At 44.3% G+C, this 23,163-nt stretch overlaps 1 protein-coding gene across 2 annotated transcripts in view; it reads left to right on the top strand.

Annotated features, from left to right (window-relative positions):
• Window positions 1-23,163, top strand: part of TNFAIP8L2 (TNF alpha induced protein 8 like 2) — a 109,933-nt gene that overhangs the window by 72,348 nt on the left and 14,422 nt on the right. Inside the window, exon 1 of one of the 2 annotated variants that reach the window (XM_073639382.1) lies at window positions 22,448-22,601. The exons of the other annotated variant lie outside the window; for it this stretch is intronic. The gene's annotated coding sequence lies outside the window, so the exon portion shown is untranslated. Of the gene's footprint in view, window positions 1-22,447; window positions 22,602-23,163 lie in introns of those variants that run through there. 2 annotated transcript variants of the gene reach the window in all.

A 23,163-nucleotide genomic window follows, 5' to 3' on the forward strand; every position in this document is an offset into this window, starting at 1 on the left:
AGTGCCCCCATAACAGCGATATCCACAGTGCCTCCATAATAACAGTGATATCCACAGTGCCCCCATAATAACAGTGATATCCACAGTGCCCCATAATAACAGTGATATCCACAGTGCCTCCATAATAACAGTGACATCCACAGTGCCCCATAATAACAGTGACATCCACAGTGCCCCCATAATAACAGTGACATACACAGTGCCCCCATAATAACAGTGATATCCACAGTGCTCCCATAATAAAAATGATATCCACAGTGCCGCCATAATAACAGTGACATCCACAGTGCCCCCATAATAACAGTGATATCCACAGTGCCTCCATAATAACAGTGACATCCACAGTGCCCCCATAATAACAGTGATATCCACAGTGCTACCATAATAACAGTGATATCCACAGTGCTCCCATAATAACAGTGATATCCACAGTGCTCCCATAATAACAGTGATATCCACAGTGCTCCCATAATAACAGTGATATCCACAGTGCCCCCATAATAACAGTGATATCCACACTGCTCCCATAATAACAGTGATATCCACAGTGCTCCCATAATAACAGTGACATCCACAGTGCCCCATAATAACAGTGATATCCACAGTGCCCCCATAATAACAGTGATATCCACAATGCCCTCATAATAACAGTGATATCCACAATGCCCTCATAATAACAGTGATATCCACAGTGCCCCCATAATAACAGTGATATCCACAGTGCCTCCATAATAACAGTGACATCCACAGTGCTCCCATAATAACAGTGATATCCACAGTGCCCCCATATTAACAGTGATATCCACACTGCTCCCATAATAACAGTGATATCCACAGTGCTCCCATAATAACAGTGACATCCACAGTGCCCCATAATAACAGTGATATCCACAGTGCCCCATAATAACAGTGATATCCACAGTGCCCCCATAATAACAGTGACATCCACAGTGCTCCCATAATAACAGTGATATCCACAGTGCCCCATAATAACAGTGATATCCACAGTGCTCCCATAATAACAGTGATATCCACAGTGCTCCCATAATAACAGTGATATCCACAGTGCCCCCATAATAACAGTGATATCCACAGTGCTCCCATAATAACAGTGATATCCACATTGCCCCCATAATAACCGTGATATCCACAGTGCACCCATAATAACAGTGACATCCACAGTGCCCCCATAATAACAGTGATATCCACAGTGCCCCCATAATAACCGTGATATCCACAGTGCACCCATAATAACAGTGACATCCACAGTGCCTCCATAATAACAGTGATATCCACAGTGCCCCCATAATAACAGTGATATCCACAGTGCCCCATAATAACAGTGATATCCACAGTGCCCCCATAATAACAGCGACATCCACAGTGCCCCCATAATAACAGCGATATCCACAGTGCCCCATAATAACAGTGATATCCACAGTGCTCCCATAATAACACTGATATACACAGTGCTCCCATAATAACAGTGATATCCACAGTGCCCCCATAATAACAGTGATATCCACAGTGCTCCCATAATAACAGTGATATCCACAGTGCCCCCATAATAACAGTGATATCCACAGTGCCCCCATAATAACAGTGATATCCACAGTGCCCCCATAATAACAGTGACATCCACAGTGCCCCATAATAACAGTGATATCCACAGTGCCCCCATAATAACAGTGATATCCACAGTGCCCCCATAATAACAGCGACATCCACAGTGCCTCCATAATAAGTGACATCCACAGTGCCCCCATAATAACAATGATATCCACAGTGCTCCCATAATAACTGATATCCACAGTGTCCCCATAATAACAGCGATATCCACAGTGCCCCCATAATAACAGCGATATCCACAGTGCTCCCATAACAGTGATATCCACAGTGCCCCCATAATAACAGTGACATCCACAGTGCCTCCATAATAACAGTGACATCCACAGTGCCCCATAATAACAGTGACATCCACAGTGCTCCCATAATAACTGATATCCACAGTTTCCCCATAACAGCGATATCCACAGTGCCCCCATAATAACAGCGATATCCACAGTGCTCCCATAATAACAGCGATATCCACAGTGCCCCCATAATAACAGCGATATCCACAGTGCCCCCATAATAACAGCGATATCCACAGTGCCCCCATAATAACAGCGATATCCACAGTACCCCCATAATAACAGTGATATCCACAGTGCTCCCATAATAACAGTGATATCCACAGTGCCCCCATAATAACAGTGACATCCACAGTGCCCCATAATAACAGTGATATCCACAGTGCCCCCATAATAACAGTGATATCCACAGTGCCCCCATAATAACAGTGATATCCACAGTGCCCCCATAATAACAGTGATATCCACAGTGCCCCCATAATAACAGTGATATCCACAGTGCCCCATAATAACAGTGATATCCACAGTGCCCCATAATAACAGTGACATCCACAGTGCCCCCATAATAACAGTGATATCCACAGTGCTCCCATAATAACAGTGACATCCACAGTGCCCCCATAATAACAGTGACATCCACAGTGCCCCATAATAACAGTGAGATCCACATTGCTCCCATAATAACAGTGATAACCACAGTGCTCCCATAATAACAGTGAAATCCACAGTGCCCCCATAATAACAGTGACAACCACAGTGCCCCCATAATAACAGTGATATCCACAGAGCCCCATAATAACAGTGACATCCACAGTGCTCCATAATAACAGTGACATCCACAGTGCCTCCATAATAACAGTGATATCCACAGTGTCCCCATAATAACAGTGATATCCACAGTGCTCCGATAATAAGTGACATCCACAGTGTCCCCATAATAACAGTGACATCCACAGTGCCCCATAATAACAGTGACATCCACAGTGCCCCCATAATAACAGTGATATCCACAGTGCCCCCATAATAACAGTGACATCCACAGTGCCCCCATAATAACAGTGACATCCACAGTGCCCCATAATAACAGTGATATCCACAGTGCCCCCATAATAACAGTGACATCCACAGTGCCCCCATAATAACAGTGATATCCACAGTGCCCCATAATAACAGTGATATCCACAGTGCCCCATAAAAACAGTGACATCCACAGTGCCCCCATAATAACAGTGATATCCACAGTGCTCCCATAATAACAGTGATATCCACAGTGCTCCCATAATAACAGTGAGATCCACAGTGCCCCCGTAATAACAGTGAGATCCACAGTGCTCCCATAATAACAGTGATAACCACAGTGCTCCCATAATAACAGTGATATCCACAGTGCCTCCATAATAACAGTGATATCCACAGTGCCTCCATAATAACAGTGATATCCACAGTGCCTCCATAATAACAGTGATATCCACAGAGCCCCATAATAACAGTGACATCCACAGTGCCCCCATAATAACAGTGATATCCACAGTGCCCCATAATAACAGTGATATCCACAGTGCCCCCATAATAACAGTGATATCCACAGTGCCCCCATAATAACAGTGATATCCACAGTGCCCCATAATAACAGTGACATCCACAGTGAACCCATAATAACAGTGATATCCACAGTGCCCCCATAAAAACAGTGATATCCACACTGCCCCCATAATAACAGTGATATCCACAGTGCCTCCATAATAACAGTGATATCCACAGTGCCCCATAATAACAGTGACATCCACAGTGCCCCCATAATAACAGTGATATCCACAGTGCCTCTATAATAACAGTGATATCCACAGTGCTCCCATAATAACAGTGATAACCACAGTGCCCCCATAATAACAGTGATATCCACAGTGCTCCCATAATAACAGTGAGATCCACAGTGCCCCCATAATAACAGTGAGATCCACAGTGCTCCCATAATAACAGTGATATCCACAGTGCTCCCATAATAACAGTGAGATCCACAGTGCCCCCATAATAACAGTGATATCCACAGTGCCTCCATAATAACAGTGATATCCACAGTGCCCCATAATAACAGTGACATCCACAGTGCTCCCATAATAACAGTGATATCCACAGTGCCTCCATAATAACAGTGATATCCACAGTGCCCCCATAATAACAGTGACATCCACAGTGCCCCATAATAACAGTGATATCCACAGTGCCCCCATAATAACAGTGATATCCACAGTGCCCCATAATAACAGTGATATCCACAGTGCCTCCATAATAACAGTGATATACACAGTGCCCCCATAATAACAGTGATATCCACAGTGCCCCATAATAACAGCGACATCCACAGTGCCCCCATAATAACAGCGATATCCACAGTGCCCCCATAATAACAGCGATATCCAGTGCCCCCATAACAGCGATATCCACAGTGCCTCCATAATAACAGTGATATCCACAGAGCCCCATAATAACAGTGACATCCACAGTGCCCCCATAATAACAGTGATATCCACAGTGCCCCATAATAACAGTGATATCCACAGTGCCCCCATAATAACAGTGATATCCACAGTGCCCCATAATAACAGTGACATCCACAGTGCCCCATAATAACAGCGTCATCCACAGTGCCCCCATAATAACAGCAATATCCACAGTGCCCCCATAATAACAGTGATATCCACAGTGCCTCCATAATAACAGTGATATCCACAGTGCCTCCATAATAACAGTGATATCCACAGTGCCCCATAATAACAGTGATATCCACAGTGCCCCATAATAACAGTGACATCCTCAGTGCCCCATAATAACAGCGACATCCACAGTGCCCCCATAATAACAGCGATATCCACAGTGCCCCCATAATAACAGCGATATCCAGTGCCCCCATAACAGCGATATCCACAGTGCCTCCATAATAACAGTGATATCCACAGAGCCCCATAATAACAGTGACATCCACAGTGCCCCCATAATAACAGTGATATCCACAGTGCCCCATAATAACAGTGATATCCACAGTGCCCCCATAATAACAGTGATATCCACAGTGCCCCATAATAACAGTGACATCCACAGTGCCCCATAATAACAGCGACATCCACAGTGCCCCCATAATAACAGCGATATCCACAGTGCCCCCATAATAACAGCGATATCCACAGTGCCCCCATAACAGCGATATCCACAGTGCCTCCATAATAACAGTGATATCCACAGTGCCCCCATAATAACAGTGATATCCACAGTGCCCCATAATAACAGTGATATCCACAGTGCCTCCATAATAACAGTGACATCCACAGTGCCCCATAATAACAGTGACATCCACAGTGCCCCCATAATAACAGTGACATACACAGTGCCCCCATAATAACAGTGATATCCACAGTGCCCCCATAATAACAGTGATATGCACAGTGCTCCCATAATAACAGTGATAACCACAGTGCTCCCATAATAACAGTGATATCCACAGTGCCCCCATAATAACAGTGATATCCACAGTGCCCCCATAATAACAGTGATATCCACAGTGCCCCCATAATAACAGTGATATCCACAGTGCCCCCATAATAACAGTGACATCCACAGTGCTCCCATAATAACAGTGATATCCACAGTGCCTCCATCATAACAGTGATATCCACAGTGCCCCCATAATAACAGTGATATGCACAGTGCTCCCATAATAACAGTGATAACCACAGTGCCCCATAACAGTGACAACCACAGTGCTCCCATAATAACAGTGATATCCACAGTGCCCCCATAATAACAGTGATATGCACAGTGCTCCCATAATAACAGTGATAACCACAGTGCTCCCATAATAACAGTGATATCCACAGTGCTCCCATAATAACAGTGATATCCACAGTGCCTCCATAATAACAGTGATATCCACAGTGCCTCCATAATAACAGTGATATCCACAGTGCCTCCATAATAACAGTGACAACCACAGTGCCTCCATAATAACAGTGACATCCACAGTGCCCCCATAATAACAGTGATATCCACAGAGCCCCATAATAACAGTGACATCCACAGTGCCCCCATAATAACAGTGATATCCACAGTGCCCCATAATAACAGTGATATCCACAGTGCCCCCATAATAACAGTGATATCCACAGTGCCCCCATAATAACAGTGATATCCACAGTGCCCCCATAATAAGAGTGATATCCACAGTGCCCCATAATAACAGTGACATCCACAGTGCCCCCATAATAACAGTGATATCCACACTGCCCCCATAAAAACAGTGATATCCACACTGCCCCCATAATAACAGTGATATCCACAGTGCCTCCATAATAACAGTGATATCCACAGTGCCTCCATAATAACAGTGATATCCACAGTGCCCCCATAATAACAGTGATATCCACAGTGCCCCATAATAACAGTGATATCCACAGTGCCCCATAATAACAGCGACATCCACAGTGCCCCCATAATAACAGCGATATCCACAGTGCCCCCATAATAACAGCGATATCCAGTGCCCACATAACAGCGATATCCACAGTGCCTCCATAATAACAGTGATATCCACAGTGCCCCCATAATAACAGTGATATCCACAGTGCCCCATAATAACACTGATATCCACAGTGCCCCCATAATAACAGTGATATCCACAGTGCCCCCATAATAACAGTGACATCCACAGTGCCCCATAATAACAGTGACATCCACAGTGCCCCCATAATAACAGTGATATCCACAGTGCACCCATAAAAACAGTGATATCCACAGTGCCTCCATAATAACAGTGATATCCACAGTGCCTCCATAATAACAGTGATATCCACAGTGCCTCCATAATAACAGTGATATCCACAGTGCCCCCATAATAACAGTGATATCCACAGTGCCCCATAATAACAGCGACATCCACAGTGCCCCCATAATAACAGCGATATCCACAGTGCCTCCATAATAACAGTGATATCCACAGAGCCCCATAATAACAGTGACATCCACAGTGCCCCCATAATAACAGTGATATCCACAGTGCCCCATAATAACAGTGATATCCACAGTGCCCCCATAATAACAGTGATATCCACAGTGCCCCCATAATAACAGTGACATCCACAGTGCCCCATAATAACAGTGACATCCACAGTGCCCCCATAATAACAGTGATATCCACAGTGCCTCCATAATAACAGTGATATCCACAGTGCCTCCATAATAACAGTGATATCCACAGTGCCCTCATAATAACAGTGATATCCACAGTGCCCCATAATAACAGCGACATCCACAGTGCCCCCATAATAACAGCGATATCCACAGTGCCCCCATAATAACAGCGATATCCACAGTGCCCCCATAAGAGCGATATCCACAGTGCCTCCATAATAACAGTGATATCCACAGTGCCCCCATAATAACAGTGATATCCACACTGCCCCCATAATAACAGTGATATCCACAGTGCCTCCATAATAACAGTGATATCCACAGTGCCTCCATAATAACAGTGATATCCACAGTGCCCCCATAATAACAGTGATTTCCACAGTGCCCCATAATAACAGTGACATCCACAGTGCCCCCATAATAACAGTGACATCCACAGTGCTCCCATAATAACAGCGATATCCACAGTGCCTCCATAATAACAGTGACATCCACAGTGCTCCCATAATAACAGTGATATCCACAGTGTCCCCATAATAACAGCGATATCCACAGTGCCTCCATAATAACACTGACATCCACAGTGCTCCCATAATAACAGTGATATCCACAGTGCCCCCATAATAACAGTGATATCCACAGTGCCCCCATAATAACAGTGATATCCACAGTGCCCCCATAATAACAGTGATATCCACAGTGCCCCCATAATAACAGTGATATCCACAGTGCCCCCATAATAACAGTGATATAAACAGTGCTCCCATAATAACAGTGACATCCACAGTGCTCCCATAATAACAGTGATATTCACAGTGCCCCCATAATAACAGTGACATCCACAGTGCCCCCATAATAACAGTGATATCCACAGTGCCCCATAATAACAGTGATATCCACAGTGCCCCCATAATAACAGTGATATCCACAGTGCCCCCATAATAACAGTGACATCCCCAGTGCCCCATAATAACAGTGACATCCACAGTGCCCCCATAATAAAAGTGATATCCACAGAGCCCCCATAAAAACAGTGATATCCACAGTGCCTCCATGATAACAGTGATATCCACAGTGCACCCATAAAAACAGTGATATCCACAGTGCCTCCATGATAACAGTGATATCCACAGTGCCTCCATAATAACAGTGATATCCACAGTGCCTCCATAATAACAGTGATATCCACAGTGCCTCCATAATAACAGTGATATCCACAGTGCCCCCATAATAACAGTGATATCCACAGTGCCCCATAATAACAGCGACATCCACAGTGCCCCCATAATAACAGCGATATCCACAGTGCCCCCATAATAACAGCGATATCCAGTGCCCCCATAACAGCGATATCCACAGTGCCTCCATAATAACAGTGATATCCACAGAGCCCCATAATAACAGTGACATCCACAGTGCCCCCATAATAACAGTGATATCCACAGTGCCCCATAATAACAGTGATATCCACAGTGCCCCCATAATAACAGTGACATCCACAGTGCCCCATAATAACAGTGACATCCACAGTGCCCCCATAATAACAGTGATATCCACAGTGCCTCCATAATAACAGTGATATCCACAGTGCCTCCATAATAACAGTGATATCCACAGTGCCCCCATAATAACAGTGATATCCACAGTGCCCCATAATAACAGTGACATCCACAGTGCCCCATAATAACAGCGACATCCACAGTGCCCCCATAATAACAGCGATATCCACAGTGCCCCCATAATAACAGCGATATCCACAGTGCCCCCATAAGAGCGATATCCACAGTGCCTCCATAATAACAGTGATATCCACAGTGCCCCCATAATAACAGTGATATCCACAGTGCCCCCATAAAAACAGTGATATCCACACTGCCCCCATAATAACAGTGATATCCACAGTGCCTCCATAATAACAGTGATATCCACAGTGCCTCCATAATAACAGTGATATCCACAGTGCCCCCATAATAACAGTGATATCCACAGTGCCCCATAATAACAGTGACATCCACAGTGCCCCATAATAACAGAGACATCCACAGTGCCCCCATAATAACAGCGATATCCACAGTGCCCCCATAATAACAGCGATATCCACAGTGCCCCCATAATAACAGCGATATCCACAGTGCCCCCATAACAGCGATATCCACAGTGCCTCCATAATAACAGTGATATCCACAGTGCCCCCATAATAACAGTGATATCCACAGTGCCCCATAATAACAGTGATATCCACAGTGCCTCCATAATAACAGTGACATCCACAGTGCCCCATAATAACAGTGACATCCACAGTGCCCCCATAATAACAGTGACATACACAGTGCCCCCATAATAACAGTGATATCCACAGTGCCCCCATAATAACAGTGACATCCACAGTGCCCCCATAATAACAGTGACATCCACAGTGCCCCCATAATAACAGTGACATCCACAGTGCTCCCATAATAACAGCGATATCCACAGTGCCTCCATAATAACAGTGACATCCACAGTGCTCCCATAATAACAGTGATATCCACAGTGTCCCCATAATAACAGCGATATCCACAGTGCCTCCATAATAACACTGACATCCACAGTGCTCCCATAATAACAGTGATATCCACAGTGCCCCCATAATAACAGTGATATAAACAGTGCTCCCATAATAACAGTGATATCCACAGTGCCCCATAATAACAGTGATATCCACAGTGCCCCATAATAACAGTGATATCCACAGTGCCCCCATAATAACAGTGATATCCACAGTGCCCCATAATAACAGTGATATCCACAGTGCCCCCATAATAACAGTGATATCCACAGTGCCCCCATAATAACAGTGACATCCACAGTGCCCCCATAATAACAGTGATATCCACAGTGCTCCCATAATAACAGTGATATCCACAGTGCCTCCATAATAACAGTGACATCCACAGTGCCCCCATAATAACAGTGATATCCACAGTGCCCCATAATAACAGTGATATCCACAGTGCCTCCATAATAACAGTGATATCCACAGTGCCTCCATAATAACAGTGATATCCACAGTGCTTCCATAATAACAGTGATATCCACAGTGCCTCCATAATAACAGTGACATCCACAGCGCTTCCATAATAACAGTGACATCCACAGTGCCCCCATAATAACAGTGATATCCACAGTGCCCCCATAATAACAGTGATATCCACAGTGCCTCCATAATAACAGTAACATCCACAGTGCCCCATAATAACAGTGATATCCACAGTGCCTCCATAATAACAGTGACATCCACAGTGCCCCCATAATAACAGTGATATCCACAGTGTCCCCATAATAACTGATATCCACAGTGCCCCCATAATAACAGTGATATCCACAGTGCCCCCATAATAACAGTGACATCCACAGTGCCCCATAATAACAGTGATATCCACAGTGCCTCCATAATAACAGTGATATCCACAGTGCCCCATAATAACAGTGATATCCACAGTGCCCCCATAATAACAGTGACATCCACAGTGCCCCATAATAACAGTGATATCCACAGTGCCTCCATAATAACAGTGACATCCACAGTGCCTCCATAATAACAGTGATATCCACAGTGCCCCCATAATAACAGTGACATCCACAGTGCTCCCATAATAACAGTGACATCCACAGTGCCCCATAATAACAGTGACATCCACAGTGTCCCCATAATAACAGTGATATCCACAGTGTCCCCATAATAACAGTGATATCCACAGTGTCCCCATAATAACAGTGATATCCACAGTGCCCCCATAATAACAGTGATATCCACAGTGCTCCCATAATAACAGTGATATCCACAGTGCCCCCATAATAACAGTGACATCCACAGTGCCCCATAATAACAGTGATATCCACAGTGCCCCATAATAACAGTGATATCCACAGTGCCTCCATAATAACAGTGACATCCACAGTGCCTCCATAATAACAGTGATATCCACAGTGCCCCCATAATAACAGTGACATCCACAGTGCTCCCATAATAACAGTGACATCCACAGTGCCCCATAATAACAGTGACATCCACAGTGTCCCCATAATAACAGTGATATCCACAGTGCTCCCATAATAACAGTGATATCCACAGTGCTCCCATAATAACAGTGATATCCACAGTGCCCCCATAATAACAGTGACATCCACAGTGCCCCATAATAACAGTGATATCCACAGTGCCCCATAATAACAGTGACATCCACAGTGCCCCCATAATAACAGTGATATCCACAGTGCCTCCATAATAACAGTGACATCCACAGTGCCCCCATAATAACAGTGATATCCACAGTGCCTCCATAATAACAGTGACATCCACACTGCCTCCATAATAACAGTGATATCCACAGTGCCCCCATAATAACAGTGACATCCACAGTGCTCCCATAATAACAGTGACATCCACAGTGCCCCATAATAACAGTGATATCCACAGTGCCCCCATAATAACAGTGATATCCACAGTGCCCCATAATAACAGTGATATCCACAGTGCTCCCATAATAACAGTGATATCCACAGTGCCCCCATAATAACAGTGATATCCACAGTGCCCCATAATAACAGTGATATCCACAGTGCCCCCATAATAACAGTGATATCCACAGTGCCCCATAATAACAGTGATATCCACAGTGCCCCCATAATAACAGTGATATCCACAGTGCTCCCATAATAACAGTGATATCCACAGTGCCCCCATAATAACAGTGATATCCACAGTGCCCCCATAATAACAGTGATATCCACAGTGCCCCCATAATAACAGTGATATCCACAGTGCCTCCATAATAACAGTGACATCCACAGTGCACCCATAATAACAGTGATATCCACAGTGCTCCCATCATAACAGTGACATCCACAGTGCCTCCATCATAACAGTGATATCCACAGTGCCGCAATAATAACAGTGATATCCACAGTGCCCCATAATAACAGTGATATCCACAGTGCCTCCATAATAACAGTGATATCCACAGTGCTCCCATAATAACAGTGATATCCACAGTGCCGCAATAATAACAGTGATATCCACAGTGCCCCATAATAACAGTGATATCCACAGTGCCCCCATAATAACAGTGATATCCACAGTGCCCCCATAATAACAGTGATATCCACAGTGCTCCATAATAACAGTGACATCCACACTGCCCCCATAATAACAGTGACATCCACACTGCCCCCATAATAACAGTGATATCCACAGTGCTCCCATAATAACAGTGACATCCACAGTGCCTCCATCATAACAGTGATATCCACAGTGCCCCCATAATAACAGTGATATCCACAGTGCCCCATAATAACAGTGACATCCACAGTGCTCCATAATAACAGTGACATCCACAGTGCCCCCATAATAATAGTGACATCCACAGTGCCCCCATAATAACAGTGACATCCACAGTGCCCCCATAATAACAGTGATATCCACAGTGCTCCATAATAACAGTGATATCCACAGTGCCCCCATAATAACAGTGATATCCACAGTGCTCCCATAATAATAGTGACATCCATAGTGCCCCCATAATAACAGCGATATCCACAGTGCCCCCATAATAACAGCGATATCCACAGTGCCCCCATAATAACAGCGACATCCACAGTGCTCCCATAATAACAGCGATATCCACAGTGCCACCATAATAACAGTGATATCCACAGTGCCCCCATAATAACAGTGACATCCACAGTGCTCCCATAATAACAGTGATATCCACAGTGCCCCCATAATAACAGTGATATCCACAGTGCCCCCATAATAACAGTGACATCCACAGTGCTCCCATAATAACAGTGATATCCACAGTGCCACCATAATAACAGTGATATCCACAGTGCCCCCATAATAACAGTGACATCCACAGTGCTCCCATAATAACAGTGATATCCACAGTGCCCCATAATAACAGTGACATCCACAGTGCCCCCATAATAACAGTGATATCCACTGTGTCCCCATAATAACAGTGATATCCACAGTGCCCCCATAATAACAGTGATATCCACAGTGCCCCCATAATAACAGTGATATCCACTGTGTCCCCATAATAACAGTGATATCCACATTGCCCCCATAATAACAGTGACATCCACAGTGCCCCCATAATAACAGTGATATTCACAGTGCTCCCATAATAACAGTGATATCCACTGTGTCCCCATAATAACAGTGATATCCACTGTGTCCCCATAAAAACAGTGACATCCACAGTGCCCCATAATAGTGATATCCACAGTGCCCCCATAATAACAGTGATATCCACAGTGCTCCCATAATAACAGTGACATCCACAGTGCCCCCATAATAACAGTGATATCCACAGTGCTCCATAATAACAGTGATATCCACATTGCCCCCATAATAACAGCGATATCCACAGTGCCCCATAATAACAGTGATATCCACAGTGCCCCCATAATAACAGTGATATCCACAGTGCCCCCATAATAACAGTGATATCCACAGTGCCCCCATAATAACAGTGATATCCACAGTGCCCCCACAATAACAGTGATATCCACAGTGCCCCCATAATAACCGTGATATCCACAGTGCCCCCATAATAACAGTGATATCCACAGTGCCCCATAATAACAGTGATATCCACAGTGCCCCATAATAACAGTGATATCCACAGTGCTCCCATAATAACAGTGATATCCACAGTGCCCCCATAATAACAGTGATATCCACAGTGTCTCCATAATAACAGTGACATCCACAGCGCACCCATAATAACAGTGATATCCACAGTGCTCCCATAATAACAGTGATATCCACAGTGCCCCCATAATAACAGTGATATCCACAGTGCCCCATAATAACAGTGATATCCACAGTGCCCCCATAATAACAGTGACATCCACAGTGCCTCCATAATAACAGTGACATCCACAGTGCCCCCATAATAACAGTGATAACAACTGGCTACGTCGATGGTGCCGTCAACAAGGATTTGGATTTCTGGATCACGGAATGAATTACCTATACGATGGACTACTTGCTAGAGATGGGGTGCACCTTACGAAGACTGGAAAACATGTATTTGGAAGTCGCCTTGCTACACTCATCAGGAGAGCTTTAAACTAGAACAATGTGGGAAGGGAAGCAAAAGGCCAGAAAAAGCCATACAGCTGACAAATACTATTGAGATCTCTGCTACTGGAAGTGGAAAAGAAGAACAAAGACAAAACAATTTAAATAATAAAAATATGGGAGGAAGAGAAACCAATCACAAACTAAAATGTTTTTATACAAATGCACAAAGCATGGGCAACAAACAAGGAGAATTGGAACTACTAATGCAGGAAAAGGAATATGATGTCATTGGAATCACTGAAACTTGGTGGGACGATACACATGATTGGAATAAAAGGCTAAAAGGATACAACTTATTTGCAAGAAACAGACTTGATAAACGAGGAGGAGGTGTTGCATTGTATGTTAGAAAAGCGTATATCTGCACAGAGATTGAAGCTTCAGAGACTGGGAGTTCTGTGGAAACTGTTTGGGTAAGAATACAAGGAGAGAACAACGGAAAGGACACCATTGTAGGCATTTACTACAGGCCACCTGGGCAAGCTGAAGATATGGATGAACTCTTTATGTATCAAATGACCAAGTTCTCCAAAAAATATGACGTAGTGGTCATGGGAGATTTCAACTATCCAGACATTTGTTGGGAATCTCTCTCAAGTAAAACTAACAGGTCAAGCAAATTCTTATCCTCTCTTGCTGACAACTTTATCTTCCAAAAGGTAGGGGAGAAAACAAGGGGATCTGCTACTTTGGATCTAATCCTTATAAACAGGGAGGAAATGGTTGAGGAGGTAAAGGTGGCTGGGACCCTAGGAAGCAGCGATCATGCTATTATAGAATTTTGGATAACTAGAGGAGGAAGACATGTGAAGACTCAAACTTCAAGGTTAGATTTTAGAAAGGCAGATTTTAAGAGACTCAGAAAGAGAATAGGAGGGATCCAATGGCTGGATGTCCTTAAGGACAAAAATGTCCAGGAAGGATGGGAAATTTTTAAAAATGAGATTCTCAAAGCACAATCGTTAACAATCCCGAAAAGTAGGAAGAATGGGAAGCATTTAAGGAAACCAGGATGGATGAACACAGAACTTAAACACATGCTAAAAAGAAAGAAAGAAATGTTTATTAAATGGAAAGAGGGAGGCATATCTAAAGAAGATTATAATGCAGTCTGCAGATCCTGCAGGGCACGTATCAGGTTAGCTAAAGCTGACAATGAATTAAGGCTTGCAAGAGATGTCAAAAGCAATAAAAAAGGATTTTGGGGGTATGTCAGAAGTAAAAGAAAAGTCAAAGATGCTATAGGATTTTTACAGGATGAAAATGGAGAAATGGTAAGAGAGGATGTTGAGAAGGCCGAACTTTTTAATTCCTATTTTGCATCTGTTTTCTCTCAGAAAGAAAATGTAACATCAACTGATCTTCACTGTCCTTTTAAAGGAATAGAGGAATCCAAGTTATCTGTAAACAGAAAGATTGTGAGGGAATATTTAGCTAACATAAATGAGTTCAAGTCTCCAGGTCCAGATGAATTACACCCCAGAGTACTGAAGGAGATCGTAGAAGAAATTTTAGAACCACTCTCCATAATCTTTGAAAATTCTTGGAGAACAGGAGAAGTCCCAGAAGACTGGAGAAGAGCAAATGTTGTTCCTATCTTCAAAAAGGGGAAGAAGGTGGACCCAGGGAACTATAGGCCGGTGAGTCTGACTTCTATACCAGGAAAGATCTTTGAACAAATTATTAAACAACATGTATGTAAGTACATGGATAAGAATGAAGTGATTAACCAGAGTCAGCATGGGTTTGTAACTAACAAGTCATGTCAGACTAACTTAATTTCCTTCTATGACAGAATCACTGACTGGGTGGATCAGGGAAATGCTGTAGATATAGTATATCTTGACTTCAGCAAAGCATTTGACAAAGTATCTCACACCATCCTTATTGAAAAAATGACCAAGTATGCAATGGACCAGGCAACTGTTAGGTGGATTCATAACTGGCTTAGTGATCGGACTCAAAGGGTGGTTGTAAATGGCTTCACATCCAGCTGGATGAATGTCTCAAGTGGGGTACCACAGGGCTCTGTCCTGGGACCTGTATTGTTCAACATCTTTATCAATGATTTAGATGAAGGAATTGAGGGTAAACTGATTAAATTTGCTGATGACACAAAGCTAGGAGGGATAGCTAATACTAGAGAAGAGAGAGAGAGGATTCAAAAAGACCTAAATAAACTGGAGCAGTGGGCAGCAACCAACAGAATGGTTTTTAACAGGGAAAAATGCAAAGTACTACATCTGGGCAATAAAAATGAAAAAAACATATACAGAATGGGAGGAATAGAGCTAAGCAACAGTACATGTGAAAAAGACTTAGGTATACTAATAGATCATAGACTGAACATGAGTCAACAGTGTGATGCAGCAGCAAAAAAGGCAAATACAATTCTGGGATGTATTAACAGAAGCATACAGTCTAGATCACGTGAAGTCATTATCGGTCTTTACTCCTCTTTGGTCAGACCTCATCTGGAATACTGTGTACAGTTTTGGGCACCACATTTTAAAAAAGACATAGACAAACTGGAGCAAGTTCAGAGAAGAGCGACCAGAATGGTGACTGGTCTGCAAACCATGTCCTATGAGGAACGGTTGCAGGATTTGGGAATGTTTAGCTTGCAAAAAAGAAGACTGAGAGGAGACTTAATAGCCGTCTACAAATATGTCAAGGGCTGTCACATTGTAGAAGGATCATCTTTATTCTCATTTGCACAAGGAAAGACTAGAAGCAATGGGATGAAACTAAATGGGAGGAGACACAGATTAGATATTAGAAAAAACTTTTTGACAGTTAGGGTGATTAATGAGTGGAACAGGCTGCCACGAGAGGTGGTGAGTTCCCCTTCAATGGACGTCTTCAAACAGAGGCTGGACAGACATCTGTCTGAGATGATCTAGTGAATCCTGCTTTGAGCAGGGGGTTGGACCAGATGACCCAGGAGGTCCCTTCCAACTCTACCATTCTATGATTCTATGATATCCACAGTGCCCCCATAATAACAGTGATATCCACAGTGCCCCATAATAACAGTGATATCCACAGTGCCCCCATAATAACAGTGATATCCACAGTGCCCCATAATAACAGTGATATCCACAGTGCCCCCATAATAACAGTGACATCCACAGTGCCTCCATAATAACAGTGACATCCACAGTACCCCCATAATAACAGTGATATCCACAGTGCCCACATAATAACAGTGATATCCACAGTGCTCCCATAATAACAGTGATATGCACAGTGCCCCCATAATAACAGCGATATCCACAGTGCCCCCATAATAACACTGATATCCACATTGCCCCCATAATAACAGTGATATCCACAGTGCTCCCATAATAACAGTGATATGCACAGTGCCCCATAATAACAGTGATATCCACAGTGCCTCCATAATAACAGTGACATCCACAGTGCCCCCATAATAACAGTGATATCCACAGTGCCTCCATAATAACAGTGATATCCACAGTGCCCCCATAATAACAGTGATATCCACAGTGCCCCCATAATAACAGTGATATCCACAGTGCCCCCATAATAACAGTGATATCCACAGTGCCCCCATAATAACAGTGATATCCACAGTGCCTCCATAATAACAGTGATATCCACAGTGCCCCCATAATAACAGTGATATCCACAGTGCCCCCATAATAACACTGATATCCACATTGCCCCCATAATAACAGTGATATCCACAGTGCTCCCATAATAACAGTGATATCCACAGTGCCCCATAATAACAGTGATATCCACAGTGCCTCCATAATAACAGTGACATCCACAGTGCCCCCATAATAACAGTGATATCCACAGTGCCTCCATAATAACAGTGATATCCACAGTGCCCCCATAATAACAGTGATATCCACAGTGCCCCCATAATAACAGTGATATCCACAGTGCCCACATAATAACAGTGATATCCACAGTGCCCCCATAATAACAGTGATATCCACAGTGCCCCCATAATAACAGTGATATCCACAGTGCCCCCATAATAACAGTGACATCCACAGTGCCCTCATAATAACAGTGATATCCACAGTGCCCCCATAATAACAGTGATATCCACAGTGCCTCCATAATAACAGTGATATCCACAGTGCCCCCATAATAACAGTGATATCCACAGTGCCACATAATAACAGTGACATCCACAGTGCCCCCATAATAACAGTGACATCCACAGTGCCCCATAATAACAGTGATATCCACAGTGCCCCCATAATAACAGTGATATCCACAGTGCCCCCATAATAACAGTGACATCCACAGTGCCCCATAATAACAGTGATATCCACAGTGCCCCATAATAACAGTGATATCCACAGTGCCCCCATAATAACAGTGATATCCACAGTGCCCCCATAATAACAGTGATATCCACAGTGCCTCCATAATAACAGTGATATCCACAGTGCCCCCATAATAACAGTGATATCCACAGTGCCCCCATAATAACAGTGATATCCACAGTGCCCCCATAATAACAGTGACATCCACAGTGCCCCATAATAACAGTGATATCCACAGTGCCCCATAATAACAGTGATATCCACAGTGCTCCCATAATAACAGTGATATCCACAGTGCTCCCATAATAACAGTGATATCCACAGTGCCACATAATAACAGTGACATCCACAGTGCCCCCATAATAACAGTGACATCCACAGTGCCCCCATAATAACAGTGATATCCACAGTGCCCCCATAATAACAGTGATATCCACAGTGCCCCCATAATAACAGTGATATCCACAGTGCCTCCATAATAACAGTGATATCCACAGTGCCCCCATAATAACAGTGATATCCACAGTGCCCCCATAATAACAGTGATATCCACAGTGCCCCCATAATAACAGTGACATCCACAGTGCCCCATAATAACAGTGATATCCACAGTGCCCCATAATAACAGTGATATCCACAGTGCTCCCATAATAACAGTGATATCCACAGTGCTCCCATAATAACAGTGATATCCACAGTGCCACATAATAACAGTGACATCCACAGTGCCCCCATAATAACAGTGACATCCACAGTGCCCCATAATAACAGTGATATCCACAGTGCTCCCATAATAACAGTGCACAGTGCCCCCATAATAATAGTGATATCAACAGTGCGGTTGTACAGGCAGTGCGGTCAGCAGACCTATTAGTGTCAGTAAGGTGAGCCCTCATCATTTATTCAGTATGAAGGGAAGAGGCTGCAGAAATGGCAGAAAGATCCACAGGAGCACAGGGAGGGTGCGGGGTACAGCACAGAGTACACCATTATTAGAATTGGTTATCTCCATTAGTGCATTGTGACCATGTTGCAAACCTACTCCATAGTGCGGTATTGTGGTACACAGCATTTTTTTGGGGAGCGACATGGCATTATTTATTTAATTTTCTCACTCATATAGCGCCATTAAATCCACAGCGCTTCACAGACATTAATCATTGCTGTCCCCATCGGGGCTCACAATCTACATTCCCTATCATTGTCTTTGGAGTGTGGGAGGAAACCAGAGAACCCGGAGGAAACCCACACAAACACGGGGAGACTCCTTGCAGATGTTGTTCTTGGTGGGATTTGAACTCAGGACCCCAGTGCTGCAAGGCTGCAGTGCTAACCACTGAGCCACCATACAGTGCTAACCACTGAGCCACCATACAGTGCTAACCACTGAGCCACCATGCTGCCCATTATGTGCTCACAATGTGATGGTATCATACAGGCTCTGTGTCACTGTATTATGTAAGCACTTTATGGCGGTATTATGTTGTTACTGTATGGCGATACTAAATGGAATTCAAGCTCTTCAGACTGAGAAGATCTCAACATATTACATCCGTATTTACCAGAGGAACCTTATAGCCGAATCCCCCGACACTACCAGAAAACTCAGCCTAGTCATCACACAGGACAGGGTTAGATACACGGCTCAGCAGACAGTATCACACAGGAGAGGATTAGATACACAGCTCAGCAGACAGTATCACACAGGATAGGATTAGATACACAGCTCAGCAGACAGTATCACACAGGAGAGGATTAGATACATGGCTCAGCAGACAGTATCACACAGGATAGGATTAGATACACAGCTCAGCAGACAGAATCACACAGGATAGGATTAGATACACGGCTCAGCTGACAGTATCACACAGGATAGGATTAGATACACGGCTCAGCAGACAGTATCACACAGGATAGGATTAGATACATGGCTCAGCAGACAGTATCATACAGGAGAGGATTAGATACACTGCTCAGCAGACAGTATCACACAGGATAGGATTAGATACACTGCTCAGCAGACAGTATCACACAGGATAGGATTAGATACCCAGCTCAGCAGACAGTATCACACAGGATAGGATTAGATACACAGCTCAGCAGACAGTATCACACAGGATAGGATTAGATACACAACTCAGCAGACAGTATCACACAGGATAGGATTAGATACACGGCTCAGCAGACAGTATCACACAGGATAGGATTAGATACACAACTCAGCAGACAGTATCACACAGGATAGGATTAGATACACGGCTCAGCAGACAGTATCACACAGGATAGGATTAGATACACAACTCAGCAGACAGTATCACACAGGACAGGGTTAGATACACGGCTCAGCAGACAGTATCACACAGGATAGGATTAGATACCCAGCTCAGCAGACAGTATCACACAGGATAGGATTAGATACACGGCTCAGCAGACAGTATCACACAGGATAGGATTAGATACACAGCTCAGCAGACAGTATCACACAGGATAGGATTAGATACACTGCTCAGCAGACAGTATCACACAGGATAGGATTAGATACATGGCTCAGCAGACAGTATCACACAGGAGAGGATTAGATACACAGCTCAGCAGACAGTATCACACAGGATAGGATTAGATACACGGCTCAGCAGACAGTATCACACAGGAGAGGATTAGATACACAGCTCAGCAGACAGTATCACACAGGATGGGATTAGATACACAGCTCAGCAGTCAGTATCACACAGGATGGGATTAGATACACTGCTCAGCAGTCAGTATCACACAGGATAGGATTAGATACACAGCTCAGCAGACAGTATCACACAGGATGGGATTAGATACACAGCTCAGCAGTCAGTATCACACAGGATGGGATTAGATACACTGCTCAGCAGTCAGTATCTCACAGGATAGGATTAGATACACAGCTCAGCAGACAGTATCACACAGGATAGGATTAGATACACAGCTCAGCAGACAGTATCACACAGGATAGGATTAGATACATGGCTCAGCAGACAGTATCACACAGGATAGGATTAGATACATGGCTCAGCAGACAGTATCACACAGGATGGGATTAGATACACTGCTCAGCAGTCAGTATCACACAGGATAGGATTAGATACATGGCTCAGCAGACAGTATCACACAGGATGGGATTAGATACACTGCTCAGCAGTCAGTATCACACAGGATAGGATTAGATACACAGCTCAGCAGACAGTATCACACAGGATAGGATTAGATACACGGCTCAGCAGACAGTATCACACAGGATAGGATTAGATACATGGCTCAGCAGACAGTATCACACAGGATAGGATTAGATACACAGCTCAGCAGACAGTATCACACAGGATGGGATTAGATACACAGCTCAGCAGACAGTATCACACAGGATGGGATTAGATACACAGCTCAGCAGACAGTATCACACAGGATAGGATTAGATACACAGCTCAGCAGACAGTATCACACAGGAGAGGATTAGATACACGGCTCAGAAGACAGTATCACACAGGATGGGATTAGATACACGGCTCAGCAGACAGTATCACACAGGATAGGATTAGATACACGGCTCAGCAGATAGTATCACACAGGATAGGATTAGATACACGACTCAGAAGACAGTATCACACAGGATGGGATTAGATACACGGCTCAGCAGACAGTATCACACAGGATAGGATTAGATACACGGCTCAGCAGACAGTATCACACAGGATAGGATTAGATACATGGTGCAGCAGACTGTATCACACAGGATAGGATTAGATACATGGCTCATCAGACAGTATCACACGGGACAGGATTAGATACAGCTGTGCGGTACTAGTCCCTGGAGATGATGTATCTCTGTAGTTCTGGTGTTACACGGGGGTTCGGGTTTCCCCGTGGTTCTCCACACCTCGCAGGTTACCCGGTGCCCTCAGTGCAGCCCCCTCCCCGGTGGAGGGCGGGACGGCTCGCGAGTTCCTCAAGGAAGTGCCGAGAAGTTATCGGAGACGTTTGTGCGTCTGTCAGCGGCGGGAGAGTCCGTCACAGAGCTGCTCCCGGGAGGCTGCACACGTAAGTGACCGGGGGGAAACACGGACCGGGTGCCGGCTGCATCTGCACAGCCAGATCCCCTGGGATCACTTCTTACGGCTCGAGCTTAAGCAGAAGCTGCCGCAGAACAAAGAAGTCTGCGATCTCAGCCTGCTCCCCACGTCGCGGTATCACTGCGTTACCGTATGCGGCTCACTGTCACTCTCAGCGCCAGCATGTGTGCTGCACCAGAGACACAGGCAACATAGGTACCTGGCAAGCATGGGGTTAAGTCTTGCAAGAAGGGACAAAGCTGGAGGAATAGAATGAATCCGGTCTCTTTCTGGTCTTGTAGGGACATGCCGGCAGGAATGAGCATCTGTACAGTATAAAGGGCCCCCCACAGAGGAGAATGTCCAGGAAGATTCACTGCATTCTCAGTCTGTGTGTTTGTAGGGTGGTCAGGACTGAGATAAGATGTCAGCACTCAGCCCTCACCAGAGACCCCGAGCTCCATTCATAGCTGTTGTGGCCTATCACAGCTAGGCAGGGGACCGCCATGGGGCATACAGTAACCCCTGGAATCAGATGAGGAGATGTATTA

The sequence above is a fragment of the Phyllobates terribilis genome, unplaced genomic scaffold, assembly GCF_046119375.1.
Source record: "Phyllobates terribilis strain yellow unplaced genomic scaffold, ASM4611937v1 Scaffold_7__3_contigs__length_470593459, whole genome shotgun sequence".
Taxonomy (NCBI): domain Eukaryota; kingdom Metazoa; phylum Chordata; class Amphibia; order Anura; family Dendrobatidae; genus Phyllobates; species Phyllobates terribilis.